Source organism: Taudactylus pleione, unplaced genomic scaffold (assembly GCF_031769625.1).
Source record: "Taudactylus pleione unplaced genomic scaffold, aTauple2 ptg000053l, whole genome shotgun sequence".
NCBI lineage: Eukaryota > Metazoa > Chordata > Amphibia > Anura > Myobatrachidae > Taudactylus > Taudactylus pleione.
Genome location: NW_028284455.1, coordinates 878,279 through 891,727, shown reverse-complemented (window position 1 = coordinate 891,727; position 13,449 = coordinate 878,279).

Below are 13,449 nucleotides of genomic sequence, written 5' to 3'. Positions count from 1 at the left end.
GTGACAGTAGACATGTCAGAAATTGTTGGCACGTCCTTCAGTCCAGACCAGATGTCCAAACCGGCCCTTGACTTATGACACAGGCGCACACTTGGTGCTGCTACTTAGTTGATGCACATGCGGCTACAGCGCACACAATTCAGAACACAGAAAACAAGAATTTTTTATTTTTGTTGGAGCGCACTTTGGGGGTTACACCACCCTTTAACAGACTTATGGGACACAGGCGCATGCTTGGTGCTGCTCCTTTGTTGATGCACGTGCGGCTACTGCGCATACATTTCGCACACAAACACAGAAAAAAAAGAAATGTTTATTTTTTGTGGAGCGCACTTTGGGGGTTACACCACCCTTTAACAGACTTATGGGACACAGGCGCACGCTTGGCGCTGCTCCTTTGTTGATGCACATGCGGCTACTGCGCATACATTTCCCACACAAACAGAAAAAAAAGAATTGTTTATTTTTTGTGGAGCGCACTTTGGGGATTACACCACCCTTTAACAGACTTATGGGATACAGGCGCACGCTTGGCGCTGCTTCTTTGGTGATGTACGTCCGGCTACTGCGCATACATTTCACACACAAACAGAAAAAAAAAGATTTTTTTATTTTTTGTGGAGCGCACTTTAGGGGATACACCACCCTTTAACAGACAGATGCACGCATGGCACTGCTGCTTTGAGGATGCACGTACAGTGCACACAATTCACAAACACAGAAGAAAATGTTTTATTTTTGTTGGAGTGCACTTTGGGGGTTACACCACCGTTTAACAGACAGATGCACACTTGGTGCTGCTGCTTTGAGGATGCACGAACAGTGCACACAATTCACAAACACAGAGGAAAATGTTTTATTTTTGTTGGAGTGCACTTTGGGGGTTACACCACCCTTTAATGGACAGACGCACACTTGGCGCTGCTGCTTTGAGGATGCACGTACAGTGCACACAATTCACAAACACTGAAGAAAATGTTTTATTTTTGTTGGAGTGCACTTTGGGGGTTACAACACCCTTTAATGGACAGATGCACGCTTGGCGCTGCTACTTTGAGGATGCACGTACAGTGCACACAATTCACAAACACAGAAAAAAGAAAATATTTTTTTGAGTGCACTTTGGGGGTTACAGCACCCTTTAATGGACGAGCCAGCCGGCCCTTCACTTATGACACAGGCGCACGCTTGGCGCTACTTTGTTGATGCACGTACGGCTACTGCACACACAGGGCCTGATTCAGACCCGCTCGCGAGCGCTGAGCACTCGCAAGCGGGTCGATGGTGCCCTAGTGCGCATGCGTATGACGGAGGGAGCTCCGTCGTGCGCATGCACGAGACCCAGGGAGCGACGGGGAAGCCGTCGCTCCAGGTCTCGCACCAAAGGGGGCGTGCTGTCAATGTTGATTGACAGCACGCCCCCTTTGGTGGGTGTGCCAGGGGCGTGGCTGCCAGATGGAGGCATTCCCATGGGAACGCCTACCGTCTGGGTCCGGCCCCACTGACATCACTAGTGATGTCAGTGGGAGTGATTTTGGCTCTGATAGAGCCAAAATGACTCCAGGGCTTGCGGTCACCGAGACCCTACCGCAGGGTCTCGTCGCAAGCCCGATGGTCGCGATGGTCTTGACCATTGCGACCATCATCATGGACGCTCGCATAAGCTGTGGGTGGTAACCCACAGCTATGCGAGCATCCAAGAGGCCGCTCCAAGTTTAGGTAGGAGGGCCCTGATTCAGACCAAGCGCTCTGGTCAGAGCGTCCGGCTCTGAATCAGGCCCACAATTCACAAACACAGAAAAAAAATATTTTTTGGAGTGCACTTTGGGGGTTACAGCACCCTTTAACGGATGAGCCAGCCGGCCCTTTACTTATGACACAGGTGCACGCTTGGCGCTACACAGAAAAAAATATATTTTTTTTTTGCACTTGGGGGGAGCACCCCTGATGGGCAGAGCACCCCCTGGACAACACTACAGCACCCCTTTAGGACTGGGACACTGCACAACACAGCCCAGCCAGCCCCTATAGACTTTGGAGTGGACACAGCCCCTATGGACAACTGACTGCACAACACAGCCCAGGCAGCCCCTATGGACAACAAACTGCACAACACAGCCCAGCCAGCCCCTATGGACAACAGCAGCACAGCACAGAACAGCACATCACAGCACGGAACTACACTACACTACACTACACTACACTACACTACACAGCCCAGCCAGCCCTAACTCCCACCCTCCCTCTTCACTGTCCACAGCCGAGTGAGAAAATGGCGCAAACGCAGGTACCTTATATAGAATCCAAAACCCATGAGATCCGACAGCATGATGATGACATTTTGCCTTGATTTCAGATCAGAGTCAGGTGGGAAAAGTCGAGCCTGACTCGGATCGGTAGGCTCGGGGGGGGGGTTCGGATTTCAGAAATCCGAACCCGCTCACCCCTATAAATAACTGGTAATAAATAATAAAATAATAAATAAATAAAGGTTGGGCCAGCCTGTGTTAGGATTTAGGATGCAATTACAACAACAAAAAAATCGAAACTGTATATGGACAATCTAAACTCAGTGAAAATGACATAGAGAGGAGTGAGAATAGAGGAATAAATATCTAGTATGAGAATTAGTGGTCCAACAAATCAAACCGCAAACTAAAGAAATGAAACATAACAACTCTACAAATATAGAACTGATATGTCAATGGCTCAAATTATTTCTTACACTCAGGTTGTTGGATGGTCTATACTGCTTACACCAAGAAAGATCTACCAGGATTATTGAATAGATGCCATGCTGGAAGATAAAAATTATTTACTATGGATATGAAATGCATGTTTCAGAGGCTTATAGCATAGTTTGATTTTTATGTTACTTTTCCCATACAGAATAACTTAACTGTGAAATGCATTCATTGCAAGAGCCTGTCAGCCTGAATGCTCACTGCTTATGCAAGAGTAACTGCATTCTGGTCTGAAAAGCCAGATATTATTCACAGCAAGATCAGTATTATAAATGAATCTATAATCTTTCTGCAAAGAGGACAAACATTAGAAGGGGTGGATAGTTCAACTCATAACTAAAAGCTCCTGGGATCCCATTAGTTAGATCTCCATATAAATAACAAACTTCAGTAAGAACTTTTCCAAGACTAAAACGTATGCGGAAATACACTGGGAAATAAGCCGACAGATGTTGTAGTGACCTCTTGTACTGAAGTTTGATTGACAGTTTGGCTGGTGTCTCAAGGCAGCTTGCTGGAATCACATGAGAAGTAAGATCATTCCCAAGACCTTTATACCACCTGCAGCACCAATACTGTAGTTTGCACATAATGTAAGTATTAATATCCCGCCCACACAGTACAGTATAACATGGTTGGTGCAAATTCCTCTAGAAGGAGGATATGGTTCTGCTGTGGAAAAAGCACAAATAAGTAGCCAATGGTAAACTGTAAGTGAGTAGCTTATAGTAACAGCACCAAAGGAAGTAGAAGTAGCAAGATATATAATGTGCCAGCAGCCATATTGTACTTTTCAGGAAGCCTTGTGGAGAAAACAGCTGTGCATGGCAAAGTGAGACCCAGTAACCAGACATGTATCTACAATATGCAGTGTCTGGGAACCTCTGCGGTAAGGGGATAAATATAAGCAACGTACCATAGGAGCTAGCCAAATTTTTCTTTACTTTGGAAAATGACCTCAGACGTCAATATTATTTTGCAGCTGCTGTTTCTTACAATACAAACTATTTATCCAACTATAGATTTTCAAGTTAAATACCAGTCTTTATTCTTCCCTTAAATGTAATTAATTCAGTGGCTTATTAAGACAATCCTGGCCCTTGGGTACCTAGAGACAAGCAAATGTCCTGTGGTTTGGTTCTGAGAATGATTTGTGATATTAGGCACCAGTTCAATTTCCAGCAAATAGACTCAGACATCACTTATTTTCAGAGACATTTCATTCATATTTTATTTGCACTATTTCTTTCTTCACCCACGTCACATAGATCACCAATAACCTGGACCAAGAGACAAAAACAGGGTTACTCCACCATGGTCCTGCTGTATAAACACCTTATACAAGGTAGTTCATGCAATGGTGGGCTGCTTCACTAGAGTACAAGGGAACTACCCTGTCTCCACAACTGCTTGAGGGTAACTTCCCTAATTTATGGGGGCATGCTGTTTTTTACACTAGGGAGATCCATTCAATGTTGATGGGCATTTCTGGGCAATAACTGAGGGGGTGGGTGGCTAATAGCAGCAGATGTGTCAGTGACAGGGTCTAGAGACGCAGTTGCTCTGACACCGGCGGACATGCTCACTCGGATATTCTGCACCTGCTATAGGCAGGTGCGAGTCTAATGGTGCGGCTGACGGTGCGCCGATAGTGTGTCTTGTACTCACATTGGTGGATTCACACCACAGCCGGTGGGCATCTCAATAGGATATCCATTGGCCGCAGCGTTAGCATAAAGATGCCATAGAGGCTGCAAAAAAAGTGTCAGCCACTACTACAACTGTGTCCACCTCTGAATCACTCCCAGAATGTTTGTCAGGACACACAAGAAAACGGGAGGCAATCGGGAAGCCGACTGCCTAAATACCGGCAGCCGGCTTCCCGACTGTCTTATCCCGGCAAGGGTGAAATGCCGGGTGTCTAGATGTAGACGCCCGCATTTCCCCGACGCCGGGAGACCGGCGCCCGGCGCCCGGCATCACGATCGTAGTGATGCGGGGCGCCACGAGTGGACAGCCGCGGGGGGGGTTAAGTTTAAGGCTCCTGGGGGGGACTTAGGGTTAGGCACCCCCCAGGGAGGCTTAGGGTTAGGCTAGGGGGAGGGAGGGTTAGGGTTAGGCACCCCCGTGGGGGACTTAGGGTTAGGCACCCCCCCCGGGGGACTTAGGTTTAGGCAGCGGGTAAGGGGGTAGTTAGGGATAGGCACTAAGAGGGGGGATTAGGGTTAGGCACTTGGGGGGGAAGTTAGGGTTAGGCACCCCTAAGGAGGGTTAGGGTTAGGGGGGTTAGGTTAGGTTAGTGGATACTTACCTATCCACGATCGGGATTTCCAGCGCTGTCGGGCTTCCGCTGCGTCGCACTCTGCTTCTGTCGGGCTGCCGCTGACGGGAATCGAACCGCCGGCCATGCGGCCGACGGTATTTCATACCAATTCCCAAGAAAACAATCCCTATTGTTTTCTGTACAGGGCCACTGATCCCCAAATTTAACATTTTCATATTCTCTATAAACTATGAAAGCAAAATATTTTTTTCCTTTGTTACCTAACATTCGTGCCTAGCCATTTTCCAACCTCACACTTTTGAAAATGAACCTGATGGTATATTATTTACTAAAGTGCTGGTTTTTAGAAGTGGGAATGTGGCCCATAGCAACCAATCAGATTCTACTTAACATTTATCTAGCACCTTCTAGAAGATAATAGCTAGAATCTGATTTGTTGCTATGTGCAACATCTCCACTTCTAAACACCCGCACTTTAGTAAATATACCCCTTAATGTACTAAGGTAAAAGTCAGGGGTGGTTTACAGGAGAGCTATGCAGGGATGCCAGCCTGACCAGTTACCAATTATGCTCGCAATGAGACCAATTCAGAGCTGAATGGAATAAGGCATGCAACTAAATGCATGTAGTCACCCTTATGCCAAGTTGTATGCATCTCTGTAGCCAGACTTCCTCTATCTGTGCGCTTGGTACCATTGTCAGTCCGCACAAGCACCAGCCCTATCTTTGCTTTGCATTGCATTGCAGAGAAGGCTCAGGCTGATTTAAACTGGTTTCACATGCCCGATATTGCCTGCAGTGTCACTACAGTATGGCCAGTATGAGCCATTATACAACCCTAGCACCTTTTTATTTATTTTTCATGAAATACTCTTTGAACATTACAGACAGTTATGCTCTAAAGCATGGCTGCCTGTTTTCTGACCATGCACAATGAAGTAAATGTATCTCAAGCTGTACATGCCATATTCCGCGCTACAGGTTATTTATGTCATAAGGCTAGAACTTGGCTCCTGTAGGTAGTAGTCACCCTTGGTTTGCTTAGATATAAATGTCAGCAATGCAAAGACTGAAATCCCGTTTTAGTCCCATTACATTAAGGTGCCAGGACTTGCTGGATTAATATTCTGGTTCTATGATGTAGTCACTTTTGAATGGAACAAGTAGGCTCAACTGTTTCAATACTCAAAAGCTAAGTATTGCTACCTATACTACACTACCTCACCCACCACAGAGCATTGCAGTGATCATCATACAATACAGATAGCATTGCAGTTGACCACCATATAAATGCAGAGAACATTACAGTGACCACCAGATAATGCAGAGCATCAGTGAATACCAGCATCACAATGACTGCCATATAATAGAGTAAGAATCACATAACACTATACCATGCATAGAGCATCCCAGTGACGACCATATAATACAGAGATCATCGCAGTGACCACTATATAATAAATGGAGCATTAGTGACTGCCATATAATACAGAGAGCATCAATGACCACTATGCAATACATAGCACAGTGACCACCATATAATATAGATAACATCTCAGAGACCACCATAGTATGGACAGAACATCAGTGATTGCTATGTAATACAGAGGACATTAGTGAACACCAAAAAATACAGAAGGCATTAGTGACCACCATATAACAGATAAAAATAATAAACCCCTTCACACACACGCATTAATTCAACCCCATCAAGAAATATTAATATACACATACACTCCCAGACAAAACACCTCTGCTGACACTTACGTAGAGGATGATATTTCTGGTTACTCTGAAGCTTGGGAGGGAGCACAGGAATAGTGATACAGGCTATAGAGGCAGAGACTCAGGGTGAGGGGGAATGGACTTGGGCAGGTATGGGAGAAAATACTTTGCTCATCCTCAAAGCAGCTAAGTAGTGCAGGGACTGGCTACTGATTCTGGAGTAGGAATCAGCTGAGTCACCACTACTTAAATCCCCAGCGGGATTGTTGTCCCATACCTTCCATCACCCCAGGCATGTGCCCTGGCTACCTCCACCCCTAGCTGTTCTTCTGTTTTATAAGAAAAGATCTATGAAGATACTTTCAAGAAAAGCTGATTCTCATTTTAGTTTTTTTTGCTAAAGAATAAAATTGTAGCTTCATGTTACTGTTTGCCATCTTTTATTTAAGTCTTTTTAATTTCTCTAGACACTTCAAGCTGATTTGCTCTATTAATTTATCCTCAAGTAAACTAGAACTGATCCACTCTATTGACTATAGCACATGTACTATATTTAAGCCACTTACATGAGATGTAAAGGAGAAAACACTTCATTTCGGTGAGAAATATTCAACACAGCTTATGGATTTTTCAGGAAATCCCACAAGAGATGCTTGGACACATGTACACATCTGAATGTACTCCAGTAACTGAAATTATGCTGTTTTAAATATTTCAGTTCAGTAAGTATGTATGTGGTTATCTTCTCAAAACTCTATAGATACCAGTCAGTAGGATTCCAATTTATTTCTGTGTAGCAAAAAACAAACAAATCTACAGGGAGTTCTAAAAGCAAAACATGACCCATCCTGAGAGAAAATGAGTCAGCAAATGAACAAAAGTTTCAGAAAGTCATTTTGTGTACAGGAAAAAATAGTGATATTACATAAAATTGCTTCAATTGTTCATTAATGATGTACAGTATATTGCACGCCCCTTCTGCTGTTCCTGTAAGTTGAATTTTGAACGGAAGTAAAGCAACTATATTTTACAACATGCCCATTCTATGTCTTTGAATTCATATTTCCTTATTGATAATACAGTAAGATGATTTACAACCATTGTTATTATTTTTTTTACTGCCATATAAATGTAAAAATGAACATTATACAAGGAGATTCTGGGCAATCCAGGGCAGTCCTTATTAATGTTGCTTGCACAATTCAACTTGGAGTACCCTGTGTAGAAAAAGGTATACTTTGTTACCGGAAGCTGGTTGCCAGATTGCCCTGCAGCTTATGGGGCTAGATTCACTAATGGGCGGTTTGTCAAAACCACCTATCATCTGCAGTTTTGACTAATAGTTTTAAAACAGCAACAGGAATTAATCCTAAATCAGGCTTGTTTAGCATACATTCCTGTGGCCATTTTAAATCTGTCAGTCAAAGCCGCCGATGATCATCAGCTTTCACAAACCTCCCGTTAGTAAATATACCCCAAGGATTTAATTAACCCAGCACTCTTCAACAGAGCTCCACAGAGCCTTAATGAAGATGACTAGATAGATAGATTGTAACTTGGCTGTAAATTGTGGAATTAATCCAAGTGTGCAATTACTCTCCTAGCTTCAGGATATATGAGAACTTTCCCAATGATGCACCTATTTGCTATATGCATGGAAGAGCAGGTTATATGAAGGTACTTCCAACTTTACACTTTACCAGATGCTGTCATACAAGGGGTTGTCAACTTCAGAATGGCCACTACTATGTTATAACCCGTGAAGGTACCATTTGATAAGTATTTCATTTCACCATAGGCCATACCATCACCAGATTGTAAACTCTCACTGAATTATTTTGTTATCATCCTTCAGTATATAGGATATATTAGGTAAAGTGTGGAGTATTTTTGGTCTTTATTATTTCCCCAACAATTGATGTGCATAAATAACCATGGGTACCTATGTCTGCACCACTTATACCAGCTAGTTCTACTTACTATAGGGCAGGGGCTGGCTGACAAATTTTAGCCTGGGGGGCAGGTACAAAGCACTGGCCAAATGCAGAAATCATCAGTCACCGCCATATAATAGAGAACATCATAATGACCACCATATAATGCAGATAGCATCACAGTAACAGCCATATAATAGAGAGAATATCACAGTGACAGTCATATAATACAAAGAACATCACAGTGATCACCATCTAAAATAAGAATATATCACAATGACTACCATAAAATGCAAAAAATATTATTTATTAACATTTACTTATATAGCACCAGCATATTCTGTTGCACTTTATAATACAGAGAACATCACAGTGACCACCATATTATGTAGAAAATCTTACAGTGACTGCCATATAATACAAAGAACATCAGTGACCACTATATAATACAGAGAACATCACAGTGACAACCATATAATGCAGAAAATATCAGAGTGAACCCCATATAATATAGATAACCTATTCTTTAGGTTTGTTTCCAACTGTTGGTGCACCAATGCTTTCATCTGTTGGGTTCACCGTGAAAAACTGAGAGGTGCCAGGTTCAGTGGATACATATACTGTACATAACATGTTAATTGTTCATAGTCTATGCCTCAAAGTATATTTGTTGAAAGAACTACTTATTGTGCTACCTGCTCTATGTGCATTTTTAACAGGTCCCAACCATGTAACTTTGAAATTCATATTAATTAAAGGACTTAAGAGACCAAATTAAGAAAAACTAAATAACTTCAACTCTAATACCTCTTGTCACAGAAGGCCCCAACTCCTGGCTCCTGTTGATACTATGATGAAGAGGGTCCACCAGAGGGGAGACAGGGGCTGTGCAGCCTATTATTGCAGCACACGACCCCTGGGAGGATATATGCTCTAAGCTACCTACTGCCATCCCCACTCCTTCTGCATCTCACCTTGCCAGAATTGTGGCTCCCCTGTGAGTGTCCCCCTCCATTACTGGGGACATCTGTCCTGCCTGCTTCACCCTAACTTTGCCCCTGTAGCTCATTACGCAGCCGCAAACAGCGGCTGCCAGAGTTATAAATAAAAGGAGGGCAGGGGGCAGCTATAGGGAAACTTTAGCAGTATGTTTAGGGTGGTTAGAATATACATATTGTTTTTTGCAGCTTTGACCAATGTTTACTCCTCACTGGGGAAGGGCTGTCTACTTAATGAAGGGCATTTATGAACACTGGAAGGAAAACTAAGGTGGATTTAGATTTTTGGCTTAGGTTAGATCTAGGAGATTTTTTATTTGTGTTTGCCTGGACTCCAATATAAATATCAATTTAATAAAATTATTTTCTTTTCCAATAAAAGTATTTGGTAGAAATCCCTGCCTCAGGACCCTCATGATTAGTTTATATATAGCAGGGACTTAGCACTTATATATAGCTGGTATCTGTCACTCACATGTCTGTATGCAGTGGCTCTATGCTTTCTATTACACATGACTTGTCTCCTCTATGGCAATAACTATTATTATTGGGAAGGGATTCTGTAAAATTAGTAGTGGAAAATCTCTATAAAACAAAGATTTTATTTCATAATGTTAATGTTCTTGGAGTAAAGGAAAAATTATGTAAGTTTTTACAGTTTTAGGCCTGATATCACTTAGTGATACATGTTACCTGAGCTTTTTGCTTCATTATATCATTTTATTTTTCACTACTTACAGTTTTTCATTTACAAGGATCTGTTTACAAGGTATGTCTGTCAAGAGCTAAAAGCCCTATAAAAGTGAGTGATCTCATCCATAGAGAAATATTATATGGTGGCAAGGTCATTCAGAATGTCAACCTTTAACATTAACCATTATTTATCTTTAATGGGTTAAAAATGATATCATGAAAAAAAAAAAAGAGAAAGAAACGCAAATACACATTCAGAGGCCACCAAACAGCATTAATCATTTTCAGCTAGCAAATTACAGTATGCGGACCTTAAACTTAATCATAGTCATTGACATAAATATTCCAACAGGTTTTCCATGTTCTTCCACGTTGGAGGACTGCTGCTGCTATTTCGTAGAGTTGATTACAATTCTATGGTGCATTTGTTAATATGGATTTTCTGTCTGTTCATCAAAATAGGTAACAAATACAGATTTTAGTTACTGTAACTCTTTGCTGAAGTTGCACAAGAACACACAATAGCAATTATTCACTTCAGTGGAAAAGACGTGAAAATCTCTTTAATTGATGTGGACCGATGAGAGCCATGAAAACTAAATGTTTCACAAAAAACTCCTTCAAAAGTAAAAACCCTTAACTTTTTTAAAGCTATTTTTATGTCACCTCAGTCTGTGCCACCACCGCTGGTCGATCTACAAGTCCCACTGCCACCACTGCATATACCTGTAGGTGCGCACTACAAACACTGCACACAGCCTGCATTAACCCGCACCTGGCTGGATCTGCCTCCCATTATCTGCATTGTGCTGCATTATCTCTGTGTTGTCTCACATCCTGCTGTTCTACTTGGTTAATATACAAATCCCTGGTTAAGTTATACATTGTGTGGACTATCCTCCATCATACACTGCTGACGCCTAGTAACATAATTCTGCCAATATCCACACCCCAGGAAGTCTGTATTTTGGTTTCTATAGAAATACTTTGTGGTGCTTGTTCTGGCATCAATCCACATTCCATAAGAGCAAAAAACACTATACCACATATAGCTTTTAATGATATAATAAAAACTTCAATGGTTGTAAACACTAGACAAGCTAACGCATCAAATGAGAGTAGGGGGAGACAGTTGGGAAGATCTGGACATCAAAATCCTCCCCATCACTGGACTTTTTAACACTTTTTGCAGTATAAGGTACTACTATCAATAAGGGGGAAGATCATTTGAAAAAAACGGGACTCCCCTCTTTCAGATGAGAGTGAAAGGTGCCAGGTTCTAGGAGATAAGGCAATATAAGTGTCCTCACCAAACCCGCTGGCGCTTATAGTATTTCTGTAGTGTAGAGTGTTATTGTCTTATGATCCCATGTGTTCACCAGACAATAACAACTTGAAAATGGGAAACTATCCTCTTTCAAACATGGGCACCCTTAAGTGTATACAGTAGGTGCCATGATGGGAGATATAGGGAACTTTTACTATCTTCTCCCAATCCCCATCTGTAGTAGAGGGCTGAGTGCCTACGTTCTCAGTAACATTACCATGCACTAATGCAATGATATAATCATTGCTTCATCTCCTTCCTGCCCCCACCATCAGTATGTGCCCGTGGGGGGCCTGTAAGTTAGTTTTTTTTATTATTTCAGTGCTGTAAATGAGTGGGATTCATCCATAGCAGTTGGGCAATACATAAAGAGAACAAGCACTAAAGGGGCTACACAGGTCACTATATTACTGAGTAAAATCACACAGCCCATGAACTTAAAGTGGAATAGCAGGGCTGACCCACCATAGTAGAAGGAAATGGGAGTGATTATAGAATTAGAAATGCTAAGGCTAGGGCAGCATTAGGAGGAGATGGCTGACAGACATTTGGTGTATCTGAAAAGACGGTGTACTGTATGCACAGAAGATAGGAAACCCTCTAATACAGCAAAATGCAGATACATGCAATGGGAGACTGGTACAGCCAGGAGAGGGTTAATGCAGGCTGTGTGCAGTGTTTGTAGTGCGCACCTGTAGGCACATGCAGTGGTGGCAGTGGGACTTGTAGTGCGGCCAGCAGTGGTAGAATGGTGATGTTGCATGTACCCTGCTGATCACTGCAGGAACACATGCAACAACAGTTAGATCTAGGTTAATCTTGGGGCCTGGTACAACTGTGTCCCCAGTCCCCCCCCTGTCGCAGTCCCCCCCCTGTCGCTCCAAGACTTTCCAACATTCTAGCCATGCCCAGCTTATACAAACACTGCAAGTACACTATATCATCACCACCATATTGCTAACATCCGTCAGTTCATTTACCGCTCCGATGCCCAGTGCACTACAACACTCAGCAATACCCTAAAGCTCCAGGCTACTTCTGTGTGCTACAGTTATACCTATTATATTACTGAGTTTTATGCTTCTTGTTGTTATACCTGGTTCGATAAACCTAAAAACTGGCTAAGTTGTTCCACTTTTTGACTAACCGCCACCAGCACCAAACAAAACACACTCAACATCATATATACTTTGGCCAAATGTATGTCCTCCTGGTGGGCAATTGTCTGGAGAACTACTACATCCATCATCACTGCTGCGCACCCCACTGTTACACAGTTCTGATAATAGCTAATGGTCACAGCAGACTTTGGATCCCCATACACCTGATACTCTGCTAATAGATATTAGGTTTGCGTAAAATGAAAAACATCTCTTGCAAACAGAAGTTATAAGTATTACCGCACTTTTCATCTATGATAAAAAATAGTTTTGTTGAAATATGTTCACATAATTATTTAATATATGCACTGAAGAAAGCACCATCAGCTGCAGATATGAATCCATAATCAGCTAATCGGAAGCATCTAGTCTGTGTTGTCACCTGCTATCAGGCATCCGAAATTCATACAGCACAGAGGAATCTCCGAGGGGCCTGCATCTGTTTGCAATTACATCAATGTCATTTGAGTAAATCGGCATTTGCGCATAAGTTTGCGGCCTACTATGTGAATAAGCGCAGAACCAATTTGTATATTTTACACTACACAAACTGCCATAAGCCCAAGAATGTTGTGGCTGTGGT